At 38.3% G+C, this 16,521-nt stretch overlaps 1 protein-coding gene across 1 annotated transcript in view; it reads left to right on the plus strand.

Moving 5' to 3' along the window:
- Nucleotides 1-6,378: 6,378 nt before the first annotated feature.
- The window catches only part of LOC308689676 (sterile alpha motif domain-containing protein 9-like), a 31,204-nt gene continuing 21,061 nt past the window's right edge, over nucleotides 6,379-16,521 (plus strand). Inside the window, exons 1-2 of the mRNA XM_081363512.1 lie at nucleotides 6,379-6,479; nucleotides 6,564-6,637. The gene's annotated coding sequence lies outside the window, so the exon portion shown is untranslated. The remainder of the gene's footprint in view (nucleotides 6,480-6,563; nucleotides 6,638-16,521) is intronic.

Raw genomic sequence — 16,521 nt, forward strand, 5'->3', positions numbered from 1 at the left:
TGTGTTCGCCAGTGGAGTTTTGCTGGCATCCAATGGGGAAAGTCTGGTACTGCGCCCGAACAAAATCTTACTGAAAGCTCATTTTTTGAGATATCAACCTCAAATTCGGAACACAACTTGTTTAGATTTATGGCTTTGAATTTATATCAGTTTTAGAGTTCCAAATGTTTCATAAGATATATATTTTATATAAAATATTGATTATAATGTTCATAAATATTTTTCATAAACTTAAACTTCTATAACATTTTTTTGGTTGCACTTTTTTCACTTTTTTCACTTCAACAACAATCTGCCAAGGGTCTTCTTTAAAATGAGACCAAACTTAAGTATTTGCTCCCAAGCATAACATTTTTATGAGAGTTTTTTTTGACTTGGACATTTTTGTCACTTTTGGACCTATGTGTAAGTTGTTGTTTTTTTGTTAATGTTAACTGCATGAATTTTGAGCTATTATAGAGCCAGTTGGATAAATTATGCAATGATAATTGTGTGCGTGTGTTGGTATGTGTGTTATAAAAAAAAAATGTGTTTGTGTGCATGTGTGTGTTTGTAGTATTGAGAGAAAAACTCAACTGCAAATAACAAAGCCAATCACTGTGTTCACCAGTGGAGTTTTGCTGGCATCCAATGGGGAAAGTTTGGTACTGCGCCCAAACAAAATCTTACTGAAAGCTCATTTTTTGAGATATCAACCTCAAATTTGGAACACAACTTATTTAGATTTATGGCTTTGTTTTTCTAGCCGTTTTAGAGTTCAACTTGTTTCATAAAATATATTTTATATAAAATAATATTCATAAATAATTTTCATAAACTTAAACCTATATAACTTTTTTTGGGATTTACTTATAAAAAGAATTGAACTTCAGCAATAACCTGCCAAGGGTATTCTTTAAAATGATACCAAAGTTAAGTCTGTGCTCCCAAGCTTCAACTTTTTATGACAGTTTTTTGACATGGACATTTTTGTCCTCTTTGGACCTAGTAACTTTTTTAAATTGATGCACAAGGGTTAAAAACATAAAAAAAACAAAGTACACCTGATGCACATTTATTTGTTCTTCCTTTTATAGAACTAGAATTTAAGAAACTTGCTCTATTTTTGCGTAATTAATTAAGTGACTTAATGACATGCGGTCATAAACTCGACTTCCCACCTTGTAAGTACGAACTTCCCAGGAGGACTTGAACGCACCATCTGCGCAGCGAATAACGTGGGAAGACGAAGTAAGCCACAAACTTACTCCGCCCATTCCACACCAGAACTTCCACATGACAGGATTTTGTTTGAATAAGAAATGAATGTATGAAATCCAAATTTTATATATATATAAGCTGTGACATAGTTAATCTGGTTAATTTCTACTTCTTTTTATGACTAGTAGAAGTTCTGAATGGCTGGTAACTTCATTTAGTAGCCAAATTGGCCGGTGGGTAAAAGTTATGTATGTATGATGTATCTTGTGAATCTATTGTTTAATTCCCTTTCATATTTGTTATTTTAAATGTCTCAGTGCGATTGGTAAAATGGTCTTAATTTCATTGCAGTCATTGGTATTATGAGAGAGACTGAAAACTTTGGAGAATTGTGTTATCCTTTTTGGGTGGTGTCTCTTCAAGATAGAGAGACCAGGTGTTACCCCCTGGGGTAAATGAATAGACCCAAAACAACTCTAAATATTTGTACAAGCCTTTTGTTCTGGTCTGGGTATTTAAGGGTAAGTGGCAGAGCTGTCTTTGGGAACCTGTAACCAGAAAACCCCCATGCAGTTGTCACACAACGGAAGAGAACAGACAGGTAATCGTATACACAAAGCTTATTAAATGAATGCAAGGAACAAACACTGGTCGAAGGAAGGGTGAATGTGAAGTTCAAGCAGTTGCACGGTGACTTAGCTGGGTGGAATATGATGGTCTCAGGTGATGGTGGTTGAAGGATGGTACAGGCTGAACACACACACAACAGTTCAGGATTGGACGACGGTAGACTGAAGACTGAAGACTGGTAGGCAGGTAAGTAAGTCTCAGGCTGATAACAGGAGCTATAGCAAGAGATGAGTCTGTACATTGTAAGACGGGACCAGACAGCAGTGCTGTGTCAGTGTCTTCCAGAGTCTTACACTCGGAACACACTCACACACCACTGTGTGTCTCTGTAAGATATACATTTCTTATACTCTTAGAGTCATCTTTGAGAAATTGATGTCATGTATTTATTATTTCTGAATTGGCTTCTAATCGTTTACTTGTGTAATTGGCATGATGCCTTTTTACCTGACAAATAAAATGTTATATTTGATTTATTCTGTATGATTCTGAAATCATTATTTCTAGTATAGATTAATGTGGAGTCTGGTGTTACCTCAAATCTGTGTTCAGGGTAGATCATACCGACGGACCAGTGAATGGAGCATGGATCACATCATTTGAGACCTTCCGATTCCTGACTATCACTGAGTTAGCAAGTTGCAGTTTTGTGACTATAAAAAAATTACACCTTTTGTTATGAATTGTTATGTGCATGAATCATGTTTGTGAACGACGACAAGGCTAGATAATCCGTGATTACTCAGTGTTTCTCAGACAAAGCTATCATATGGCTTTAGAAAACTTTAAATACAGTTCACAAGTGGTGTAATCTGCTATGATACTATTGGTCTGAAACCACACCCAGACAGCAACATAGTGCCGGCCCAGATCCGGCCCACATCTGGGCCGTGGGGAATCCATGTGTGCCGGATCTGGGCCGACACTATGTTGCTGTCTGGGCAAGTACATGATGACAGTTTAATTTTTGTGTGAGCTATTCCTTCAATGTCTCTAACATAAAACCAACTGTATGACATTACTGGTAGCCTATTACGCTTTCGAAAGTCCTATTACGCTTTAAAAAAAAAAAATTTCATGACAAACTTGGTAATTATCCTGTATTGTGCTCATAACTTCAATCATCCACTTTTATATGTAGGCATTTTTTTACAAAACATGGTAAACTATTAATTAATTCCTGTGGATTCTGGATAGTGCGGTTAAGTTTTAGCTTTCAGGTGATTATTTTTTTTTTTTTTTTTTTTTTTTTTTATGGTTATTATAATGGAAAATAATTAAACTATTTTTCTTGGTTTTAGTGGACTCCTGATGTAAAAACTGTGGGCTTTTTGTTAGGAAATGCCAGGAAAGACTTTATTTTGTTTCAAAGTACTATGAAGATGTCTCTCCTGCAGATGTACAGTGCAGATACGGCACTGAGACATGAAATGCTGCCGTTTTGCCGTTTTATTCCAGATGGAGCTTTTATAATGTTACATGTTTTTTAATGTTCAGTATATATTTTTAAATGGCACATTTTGAGGGAAGTTTATGAAAATGCAATGATGCCTTTTTACATGTAGTGTTAATAAAAGCTGCTATTGTGCAATGCCAAGTGAGTTTTTACCATCCTCGGGAATAGATATGAGTGCAAATAGCCAACCTTATTCACCTCCACCCACCAAACTTTAGTATAAATTACATGTTAGTTCTATTTACACTTTGTGTATAATGTAAATGTGGAGAACCAGTACGCATTACCTCATTGCAATTCACTAGTAAAGTAAAACAGAATGATCAGCACAAAACATTGATCCCGAAAATACACAGAGCTTATTAACCTGGACATTTTTAAAGTGGTTAGATACAGCGAGTTTACACAAAACGTAATTTTTAACTTTTATCTGTGCGTTTTCATTTCGGAGGTTATAATCCATTATTGCAATATTTCTGCATATTCACCATTAGAAAGGTGAGGTGTGTGTGGGAATACATATTTAATACGTATCCTATTCAAGATCAGATTCTGTCAATTCCCCATTGCATCACATGAGGAACTAAAGTGCTGTACACTGTGAGCATTAACTGGATGTCATCAGTTTAATGATCCGGTTAAACAGAGAGTCCATATGCACAATATTAACCTGGAAAACCATGTTTTGGTGATAATGTCATGTATGTATTAGGACTGCACACATTTGAAAGCTGAGAAATGATTGTGATGAAAACTTGGGTCACTTTATTTTACAGTGCCCTTGTTACACATTACATATTGGGGAGAGTGGGGTAAAGTGAGACATTTTTTACATTCGTTCCCCTCTAAGCGAGCTAAAATGATATATCAGTCAAATTTACACATTTCCCATTAATTCAGGATGTTTCCTAGCAATGGAAATGATTAGAATGTATTCAGGACGAAGGGCAGTGAAAATATGATTGTTTTTAAAAAAGTGGTCTTGTGTCTCACTTTACCCCAGCTTAGGGGTAAACTGAGACAGACCAGAGAAATCAAGGGGGTAAAGTGAACCAGCTGGGGGTAAACTGATCCACTTACTTTTTCCACTCTGAAACTTCCATAACAACACATGTTGTAACAGTAAGAATCTTGACAGCTAGCTTGACAACCACACATTCCAGAACTAATATCGGACTAGTAACAGAATCATAGAGATTGGTCAATTAAGCACATTTTTTGATGACCCACCGGAGCGCATCTAAGTGAAGGTGCAACGCCCTTGGCGTGCTAAGGGTGAATGGCACACTGGAGGAAATTCCTCCAAAAAACGGATTTGTCCACCACCGCTGGAGCTCCGTCTGGAGCAAAGTCAGTCCTAAAACGGACCTTTGGGTCTTGGAGGGACAATGCTCTGCTTGGACAAGGAACATGGACCAGAGAACCGTGGTGGTCAGACCGGGTGTAGAAACAGCCTGACCCAGGCCAGAGAAAGTGCACTTTGTGCGGGCAAGACTTCCAGTAAATAGGGTCTGGTTTGGACACCCAGTCCCTCGGTGCCAGGGCGTGCACAACGGTGAACGTGCACCATCCTGGGTGAGCTAGGGGTGAAAGACACACTTGAGGATATTCCTCCTTGTAAAAATGTCCATAAATATCTTGTATTTGAAGAAGAGCTCCATGCTCGCAGACCTCCCGGGCCGGCCCCAGGGAGGGTGGGTCATCTCCGGTCAAAGTCAGATCCGTACACCTGCTGGAGCTCCTGCTGGAGCAATGACGGTCCAAACACGGACGCTCGGGGTGTTGTAGAGGAGGGAGACGACACTCTTATCGGACTAGGTAATGGAAAACAGGCGCCTCCGGGTTGCCTGGGGCCCAGAGGAGCACACCCTCTCCTTCGGGCTGTCAGGTTTTCTTCCTGCTGTATTGCCTTGGCATGATGGCTTTTCTACTATGTTTATGACATTAAAAATAAAACATATGTCATGTAATATTACATTAAAATATGTTTAAGACTAAACTTAACTTGTGCCTCATGTCTCACTTTACCCCACAGCATTTGTCTCACTTTACCCCACCACCACATTTTAGAAAAAAACGATCTCTCTTAGCAATTCAGGCTTATCTTCAGCTAGCATCATCACATGGTTTTATATGTTGGTAGTTCATCAACATGTATGATATAAGTTTTTCTACCTGAGTCAATTTGCTTTGGCACAACAGTTGATTAAGTTGACAGCAAAAAAAATTACTTTTACATGCAAAAAAAATATTTTTGTGAAAAAAACATGCTTACTACAGCATCATGAGGTCCTCTCCTTCATGGCCATGGTGAAATGGAAGGGGCTTGAAAACATAATGGTCATATGACCACAATTGTGTTCCGTTGCCTAGATGTGTCTCACATTACCCGATGTCTCACATTACCCCGTTCTTCCCTACTATAGTAATAACAGTAAATTATGTATAGGTAGCCTAATCCTAACCCTATAGAAGGCCTGCATAATATTACACTGTAAAATAAAGTGTAACCAAAACTTATAAATCAACAAAAAGGCAAACAATGCTTTATGGTTGGGTGGTTTTTTTTTTTTTTTTTTTTTTTTTTTTTTTTACATTTTACTATGTTCAATATTCTGTTCGGTCACTAATATTTATTTTATTTTTATTATGTAGTCTTTTTTTTTTTACAAAACATGGTAAACTATGAATTAATTCCTGTGGATTCTGGATAGTGCGGTTAAGTTTTAGCTTTCAGGTGATTATTTTTATTTATTTATTTTTTTTGGGGGGTTATTATAATGGAAAATAATTAAACAAATTTTCTTGGTTTTAGTGGACTCCTGATGTAAAAACTGTGGGCTTTTTGTCTGCATAATATTACACTGTAAAATAAAGTGTAACCAAAACTTATAAATCAACAAAAAGGCAAACAATGCTTTATGGTTGAGTGTTTGTTTGTTTTTTTGTTTTTGTTTTTTGTTTTTTTACATTTTACTATGTTCAATATTCTGTTCGGTCACTAATATTTATTTTATCTTTATTATTGTAAATTGTTGTTTATATATAAATATTGAATAGCCCATTCAGGAAACGCTTCCTTTCATTCTCAGGAAATCGAAACTTAAGACCATTGTTTCCGTGCCGCATATATTAGCTGGCTGTGGCGGTACCACACAGTGATAACTGCACTCTCTCGCTCTTCGTTTATTGGGTAAACCTTGTGAAATGATTTAACAAATTTGACCGATGTATTCTATTTACACTGGTATTACACATTGCTTTGCATTGTTCGAAGGTTTGTCCCTTTGGAAGATTCGTCTTTTATGGATGCGACTGAGCTCCGGTCAGTGCAGGAGAGACTCGACAACTGTGAGTTTGTTTGTTTGTTTGTTTAATCCCAAAATATATCCTAAAATACAGTTTAGCAAGCTTCGTATTTTGTAACTGAAGAACAGGCTTATCTTTATGGAGGGTGCATCATTTGGGGGCTGTTTGCGAGGGGAGTGAATTTTGAGGGGCTACGGCGTTCCAGCTCAAACTTGTTAGCCTAGATTTTTCGGGGGGAAATAAAAGGGATTTCTATCTTGTTGTAATGTCGACTTTAGTGAATGGCCATAATATTATCTGCAGGTTGCATCACACTGTTCAACCTTGCTGTAAAAAACGGCCAAATTCTGACAGTAAAATGTTCCCTTACAAAAAAAAATAAAAAAAATCCTATAGGAATCCAGAAACTCTGGAATCCATCATGCAGGAATCCTGCAAGACAGAATGGAAATCCCATAGGACTGGGTACATTCCTGCAGGATTTTTTATATACCTGCAGGAGTCCTGTAGGTTTGTCCACATACTGTAGGATTGCATTTTTTTTTTTTTTTTAAATATATACTGTATGAATCCTCTGTAGGTTTGTCAAGTCATTATTTTCATGTTATTTTCATTTGACAATCTGTATTGTAAAAAGCGTTATATAAATATTTATATAACACTTTTTACAATACAGATTGTATCAGCAGCTTCACAGTGATAACATGAAAATAATACAACAAAGTTTGTTTCTAGAAGAAAATTGCGTCATCGTCCACCTTAAGTAAGGCAGATCAATAATATTGTTGAATATTAAATGTCCCCAACTAAGCAAGCCAAAAGCCAAGGCAACAGTGGCAAGGAACCAAAACTCCATCAGGTGACAGAATGGAGGAAAAAACCTTGAGAGAACCCAGGCTTAGTTTGTCCACTGACATGTCCTGCAGGATTGCATAACATCCTACAAAAATTGTAAGAGCCCTGCAGGATTCAAAATGTAGATTGATTTATTGATTGATTAAATAAAAAAAAAAATCATAAATAAACGTAATTGGTGCAATCTAAAAGATAAATTCACACACTTAAAGATTTCCAACATTTATTAACTTCACTAACTTACTAGCTAGCTAGCATACCGACTATATATAGGCAGTTCTAAGTGCCTGTTTTTAGTCATATAGCTTACTGTAAGTGTTCGTTTTGGATAAATCTGCAGTAATTTTCATCTTACATGAGATCCTGCTGGACAAGTTCTATTGTAGCCGCAGAACATGTTCCCTAAAATATGGACACTTGTAACTCTTTATATAATTTACTAACAAAAATATAATAAGAGTAGGCTGTTTCATTGACTGCTGAGTATCTAAACACAAATGAGTGCTACAGTAGTAAAGCTGTAGAGTTAATAGCACTTTTATTTTGCAGAATGCATTTGAAACTGTATTGTAGAATTCTCCCCTCAATCATGTTAAAACAGTTTATTTAAACTTGTTTAAACTTTTTATTCAGTATTTGTCAATATTTAAGAAAACATTGCAAAAATGAATAACCTACTATACTGTAAGTCTTACGATACAAGCTGATACATACTGAATAAATAAATAAAAATGCAAAACCACATGATACTAATTTACCAAAGTGTGGCCTCAGAGGCATACAGTAACCAAAGTCTCTGTTAAACACTTGCTAAAAAATAAACTTGAGTACGAATATATGACAGATATTTACAAATTACTGTACCACAGTTGACAGTACATTACTATACATACATGACTATTCAGTCAACTTCTCATTTGTTAAGTTGAATGCAAAGTAAATTGTGTACTCCATTCACATTTTTTAAGTAAATACAAGTTGTTCTGATTTCAGTGCACTTAATTAATTTGACATCACTCAAAATACAGCTCTCAACAAATGACCCCACACTGGCCCGTTTTCTGTAAGAACGGCACGGTTCATTCTTCTAGATCAGGGGTCTCCAACCTTTTTTCATTTGAGAGCTACTTTTTAAAAAGGAAAGTGGCCTAGAGCTACTCATGTAATACAATACTTAAATCTCTTAAATAATGTCTCATAACTCTCATATTAACAAATAACAACTATCAAAACTGTTTTAGACCTAAGAGTTTTTGTAGGCCTAAATATGTCACCCTTAAATGTCAGAGAAAAACAGAATCAGAGATCATTTTTTAGTTGATCATTACTAGAGATGAAATGGCATGAACATTTCATTTCATGGTTATAGTGGCAAAAATGATCACGGTTATCACAGAATCCTGTTCAAAAAGTATAAATACTACACAATGAAATCAATTCAAGTTTTATGTCGAAAACCAGCAAATAACAAATAAAATTAGCATATATGTACTTTTTGTTTACATAAACATTAAAATAATAACATTAAAAATGATAGCCAGATTTTAAAAGTGTCTTGCAACGTTATACTGACATGCATCAAGTTCAAATCAAGTTTTGACAAAAAATGTTTTATAAAAAGATAAACCTCACATATTTCAGCCTTTAAATATTTTTTTTATAAAATGAATGTGTCAAAAAAGAAAAATTACTGACATTTACAATGCACATGATTAGCTTATCTTTTATTATTACCGTATATACCCGACTATAAGACGACCCTGAATATAAGACGACCCCCCCCACTTTCCCCCCAATTTTTGTGAAAAAAATCTGGTTTTAACAGAAAATAATTTTATTTGAAAATTGCAGTGATAATTCATTCTCTCTCTTCCAGCGCGTGCGCGCACCTTTCTCTCTCTCTCTCTCTCTCTCTCTTGCTCTGCGTCGCGTGCGCGCACCTCTCTCCCTCTCCCTCTCCCTCTCTCTCGCGCGCAATTCTCTCTCGCTCTGCGTCTCTCGCGCGCACCTCTTTCTCTCTCTCTCTCGCTCGCTCTGCGTGTCGCATGGCAGAGAGAAGCAGCGTTTTAATTCAGTTAAACACATATATTATGTTGCTTCTCTAATTTTACATGCAAGTATAGCCGAAATCATTTGTCTTAATGGTTCGTGTTTCAGTCACTATTTCATATTAATTCCGTTGTTCTTTCTCCCTTTCCCCCGTGATTTTGTCTATATCGCGAATATAAGACGACCCCCCATTTTTCAGCCTTTTTTTAGGACAAAAACCTCGTCTTATATTCGGGTATATACGGTAATAGTAAGATTCGGTCCGATTTGCGTGAAATCTGCCTGTTGAACATTAATGCCATGTTCGCTGAGAAGATATGCCTCATGCTGGTGGTCTTACAACCGGTGAACCCAGGAAGACTACATTTGTTTTAATTACACAGTATTTGGCAAGTTTGTAACCATGTAACATCTGCTCAACAAAGTCCTTGCTTAAAACAATCTGACACATCTGACAAAATGCGCAACCAGATGTTCGAATAGTTCGAATATTCGTGTGTTTTTTAGAGGGAATATTCGAATGTCATTTTTGAGCAATTTTGACAGCCCTATAGTGTTGACTGGCTATGGGAAGCAAGCACATGGGAGGCTACTGGCTTGACACGAAAGCTATAAAACCTAGCAAACCTAGTGTTGGGTGTCTAACTTCAGAGCGTAGGCGTGCCTCGTAGAGAGTGCTCTTGCAAAGGGTGCTCTCGCAGAAGCGATGGTGTCTACGACAGCTTGTGGTAGATCACCTAAGTCCTCCACGTCCCGTCCAGGGACCAAACATGGAATTTCCAGAGGTCTGGACGCGTGTGCCATACGGTGCCCCGTCTCTGAGAGAGGAGGTCCTCCCTGAGAGGAATGGGCCAGGGAGGGGTTGTCTCGAGGAGCATCATTTCGGGGAACCAGGTCCGGTTGGGCCAAAAAGAGGTAACTAGCAAGACCTTCTCCTCTTCCTCCCTAACTTTGAACAGTGTCTGTGCGAGAAGGCTGACTGGGGGAAATGCATACTTGCATAGGCCCCAGGGCCAGCTGTGGGCCAGTGCATCCATGCCGAGGGTGCCCTCGGTCAGGGAGTAGAACAACTTAAAGAATAAAGTTCAACATAAGCCTATACTATTTAAATACCAATGTGGGGTCTACATTTTTTACCAGTTTTATTTTGATAAACATGACACAATATAACATCGTGACTACATGAAAAGAGCTTTTACTGTTATAAACACAGATTTGTGAGTATTAGTGGAACTGAAGGTTTCAGAATAAACATGAAACACTCGTGATCATTCTCATGCAGTGAATCTGGCCAATCGTGAAACAGTTTAGTTTAGTTTAGTTTAGTTTAGTTTAGTTTAGCTACTTACATCTTATCTTGCACTTTATGATCATTAAATGAAGAATGTCGTGAAGCGCCGTGCTGGAATTTGCACTCGACTTGAAGCTTCAGTGAACATAAATTGCGATACTTTGATTTGATTGGTCATCTCAAACATTTTGACGGTTATTGTTTGTGCATAGCACTCTGTCTTGCATGTTGGCTGTTTGTTCTAAATACTATTAAATCTTATGTTATCTAAATCCTCACCTTATCCTCTATGAAACCTAGCGTTACAATATACACCTCGAAAAATTACAGAGGGGTCGGACCTCAGGGACCTCAATGGTGGGTACGGCCCTGGTGGCAGGTAATTGTGACATAGTTGACTTGACTCCTTGATGTCCAACCATCGCACGTGAGAAGGCCACTCTGTCCGCTGACTGTAGGGACAGAGTAATGTTTCTCTTCACTTCATTGTACAGTCTTGGGATAATCTCTTTGCTTATCCGCTTGTGGCTAGGAATGGAATAACGAGGCTCCAGCACATTCAACATGTCACAGAATCCGTCATTTTCGACAGCGCAATTTTGATTGTGAATGCATTTAAAATGTTGGGTTGTCTGTTCGGCTGTGGGGGTGTTGAAACCTGCATGTCCGGGAGATGTCTCATCAAATGGTTCCACAGATTTGTAGTATTACTACAGCATTTCACCTCAGCATTGCAAATCATGCATATTGCTTTGTTCTTGTCAACAGTATCTTTGTTGCCGTGCATGCGAAATCTAAAACGCTTCCATACCTCTGACTTTAAATGTTTAACGTCCACGACACACCTGAATCCGCCATTTAAAAAGCACTGGATGAGAGGCTTTCTGTTGTAACATCATGCAAGGTAAATGAGAACGTGAGACTAGTAATAAAGTTCATGTTAATCAGATCTTGGGTCCTGTTGTACACCCGGCGCAATGCAGCGGCAAGCGTGAAGCAAGTGTTTTTTGCCAGTTTCAGCCTGGTTTACGACCTGATACAGATCTACAGAATTCTAGGGAGCAGAGTAATTATCATAATGACCCCTAAATCAGGGAAAGTACTTCAAACTTAACCTGAAATCCGCTTGTCAAGGAGGCCCAAAGTGGGCCAGGAACTCAATAGCGAATCAAGAAATCTTGCTGAAACGGCCCATCAAGGAGGCTAAACACAACCAGCAACCAGTGGAAGCCTCAGCAAAACGACTCGAGGCGGCCTACTAGTGTTTTTCTAAAGACAGTTAACAAAGTCTACAAAACTACCTCAAAACTATTGTCTGCACAAGGCTCTGAGAGTGGAGGTCTCGGTCAGAAAAACTCTCTAAAGCGAGAGGAGACCTAACAACACTCCACACCAGAGAAGTTTCATTAAGAAACTCCCAAAAGCCAATATTGATAACACTGTTGTGCAGAGCTTGGGAGAGTGCCTTGGCAGAATGACTTTCTATAATGAGAGGAAGCCTATCAATTCTCAACCCCAAAAACAGTTGGCAGAGGAGGCTCCCCAAGAGCCTACAACCCCAATACTACTGTCTGTATGAAGTTCTAAGAGCGGAGGTCTCAGCAGAACAACTCACTATAATGAGAGAAGATAGTCAACAGATAATCCCACTAAGGATACTTACAAGGAGTCATCCCATCAAAAAAGCTCAACCCTAAAGACAGTTCACCGAGAATGCTTAAAGAGCCTACCACTTCAGGCACTGCCTATGCATGGCGCGGGCCTCAAGAAAATGACTCTCCCAAGTGAGAGGAGGCCAACTGGACTGTATACTGTAACGAATTAGCTCAAAGTGGAAATATTAATTATTAATTTTAACTTGTTATGATTAATTATGCATATTTGGATCAGTTAATCTGATTAACTTGATGTAGCTAAATTAATATTACAATCAATAAATCAGTTCGTCCAGTGAACACTTTTGATTATTCATACGCTGCTTTTCCACTGTCGGCCAAAAGTGGGCGTGCTAGTGCGTGCCGGTGCCAGTCGCATTTCCACTGTCTGTTCCGGGGCTTGATCGGGCCTCGTTTGGGCTTCCTCTGTGTCAACGGCCAGGGTTTTTTGGCCCGCTGAGTACCCTGGTCCAAAGCGGGCCAACTCAAGCTAAAGGAGTGGTCATAAACAGGGGCGGAGTTTACCTGAGTCGGGAGACGGCAGCGCCGGATGATTCCATATACCAGCTAACATCAGCATTACAGAATATTAAAGCTGCAGTCAGCAAGTCTGGCAGATTGAGTGGACTTAGCCAAAATTTTGAATGTTTACAACTCTCATGCACCTCCCCACTACCAACGAGCACCCGCCCATCGTCAGTGCGCGTGTACCTGATTTTCTGTGAACGCGTCCGTCTCTTCAGCATCGATCAACACCATGGACTCGGAGGTAGGCTGCCCTGGCTAATCTATCCATAGATAGCAATAACCGAGGAATTGGAAGCTTTGTTAGTAGATTTTCTCTCCGCCATCAGGCTTCGTACAATCTTCAGGCGAACTTCAGGCATGTCGTGTGCATGTGATATTGTAATGTGCGCGTCTGCGCAAGGGAGGGGGGATCTGTGGCGTGTGCACGAACTGTGATTGACAGTCAGATCTCACACCCCCCTGCGCTGATTGGACCCGATGAGACGGGAGCGGTGGATTTTCAAAACAAATAACACGCTCCAGGTGGAGTTAGAAGCTCGGGTTTTTTTCTAAAACCACCTTATTTATGTTGTTCTGACGGATTATAGTGTCGATTTCACTGAATTTGATAAAAAAAATGTTGCCGACGGCAGCTTTAAGCAGGGTGCAAAGAAATATAGAGGTGAATGTCATCAGCATAACAGTGGAAACTAATTTCATGGTTCCTATTACTAATGATATCTTCCAAGGGTAGCATGTACAGGATGAAAAGCAAAGGTGCTAGTACTGAGCCTTGGGGTGTTCCAGACTGAACTTGTGATCGATATGTCATCTCTTTATTTACTGCTACAAACTAATAACGGTCAGATAAGTATGATTTTTTTTAAAGTATGATTCAAGCTAATGCAATTCCACTAATGCCAACATAATTTTCGAGTCTATTTAAAAGAATGTTGTGGTTGATGGTATCAAATGCAACATTAAAATAACACTAATAGAGAGATACAACCATGATCGGATGATAAGAGCCAATCATTTCTGACTCTTAATGAGAGTTGTCTCAGTACTATGGTACGGTCTAAGTCCTGACTGGAAATCCTCGCAGATATCATTTCTTTCTAAAAAGGAACAAAATTGTGAGGATACTGCCTTTTCTAGTATCTTTGACAGAAGGGTAGATTTGAGATCGGCCTTTAATTGACTAATTTTCTACGATCAAGTTGAGTTTTTTTAATAAGAGTTTTAATAATAGCCATCTTAAAAGTTTTCGGTACAAATCCTAATGACAAAGATTAATTAATAATTTTTAGAAGAGGATCCATGACTTCTGAAAGCATCTATTTCAGTAGCTTAAAGGCAGGGTTGATAGGATTTTTCTAAAAAAACAAAAACATTCCAAATTTGTTTAAACTGTCTTTATATACCAATACATAATTAGAATGTAAGTACTCTGAAAAAGAGAGTATAAAAATCGAGTGTCTGTAGACCTCTCATGACTGTTGTAAACACAGCTAATTATTTCCATTCACTCCACCCCCTCCCTTCTGGGCTCCTTCCAAAGCCACGCCCCCAAAACACATGAACGCGCGACGCCAAACGCTCAGGCTCAGCTGGAAGACGCATTTATTTACCTGAGACGAGTGGAGAGGAAGGAGCGCAGTGCATGCAGTGACATCATGTTAGAATCACATGTAATAAAATACCTAACTTTATCACTATAAATATAAACAAATAAGATGGATTTGAGTACTCACCATCAAGCTAGCATATCTGGTAAAGTTTAAAATATATTTTGTTTGATTCGGTAACAAGCTATATTTATAGGTAACAAGCTATATTTATAAGGCAAAGCTAAAAACAGGTTGCATTGATGCACATTTTTCCATTACCATCAGTTACACTGTGATGAAGGTGAATTTCGTGTAAGATTCATAACATATAGCCTACGGTGTTTTGCATGTAAGAGTTTCCATGATGAAAACATTGTTGACTCTGATGAGGACTGCACTCCGGAGACAAGTACCGCATCGTCGGTTCGAGGACAGGTCCGGGGTCGAGGGCGAAGCAGAGGAGGTCGTTCAAGAGTGCGGGCAACCAGGGTCCGAGGAAGTAGAGGTCGAGGATGGGGTGGTGGTAGCCATGCCGATATTTACTCTCGTTAGATTTCTTTGTTTATCCAAATGCTTTTTGTTCATTGTATTTTCTAGTACTGTCTTTCTTTTTTTGCCTTGTTTGCCTTCGCTGACTGCATATGTAGGGCTGGGTACCGAGTTCGATACTTTTTAGGTACAGACCGAATTGCCTCGATACTATCGAGAATTGAAAAATGACTTTTTTTTCGGTACCAGATTTCGATACCTAAGGGGTTAACTCGTCAACGTCAGTGCTCAAACAAATACATATGAAATGCACAACGACACGCCTAAAGTCGCTCGCGCACATACACGTGAACTCTACACACACGAGACACGCGGATATGGAATTCCAAAGCTGCCAATATTAAAAATAAATAAATACATAAATAAATATACAAATAAATGTAAAAATAAATAAATAAATATACACAAAAGCAAAAAAACGAAAATAAATAATTATTTATACATTTATTTCATTATTTATGTATATATTTATTTTTTTCCATATTTATTTATTTATTCTTTATTTATACATTTATTCATTTCTACATTTATTTATTTATACATTTAATTATTTTTACATTTATTTATTTATACATTTATGTATTTCTACATTTATTTATTTCTTCATTTATTTCTTCCTACATTTCTTCCTACGTAGGGTAATGAGGAGGGCGTGGTTTACCTCAGACATTGCAATCGAGCTCAGAGTAAGCGAAGGCAAAGGGTTGAGGCCACAGTGACACCCTGTGGCGAAATACAATAAGTATAGCTCACTGACGTTGATACGGTCTGTGACTGCGAGGTATATGGTCAAAATCCTAAATCTTACTGTGTGACATGGATAGGCTACTCTTTATTCCGGACATGGCCGTAGAACATCGTTTGGTCGGGATTTGTAAAATGTCCTGGGCTAACAAACATGAAACAGGAACTCTCACATATAGGCTACAGTGAAGTCGACGCAAGCATATTGACCAATGCATTTGAAACGAGACCATTGCATTTTAATGTAGGCTAATTTGAATGCGAATCCGCAACCTCTCATGTCCAAACGAGGTTGCGGATTCACATTCAAATGTGAATAAACCCGCTGCACTAACTGGCAGTATAGTATGGCTAATTTATACTATCATAATATATTTTGCCATAGTATTAATTTACTCCACAAGAAGGGTTAATTGCCCGCATCACATTACTGGTGTAAATCACAAATTTTATTGGATGATCTCAATAAAAGCGCAACACGCAAAACATAATCAACAGCTACAGCGGAGAGAAAAGAAAGAGAAGAGCGACAGCAGTTGAATTTCGGGGCTGAGCTCTGTCGGGTTTGTCTTGACAAAGTCGGACCAACAACAAGATCTAAAAACTGCTGAATTTGCTGCCGTGGCAGGCAAAATTTATTTTGAATGGCAGATTCTGACATGATAG

The sequence above is a fragment of the Scardinius erythrophthalmus genome (genome assembly GCF_964197995.2).
Source record: "Scardinius erythrophthalmus genome assembly, chromosome: 1".
In the NCBI taxonomy this organism is placed as follows: domain Eukaryota; kingdom Metazoa; phylum Chordata; class Actinopteri; order Cypriniformes; family Leuciscidae; genus Scardinius; species Scardinius erythrophthalmus.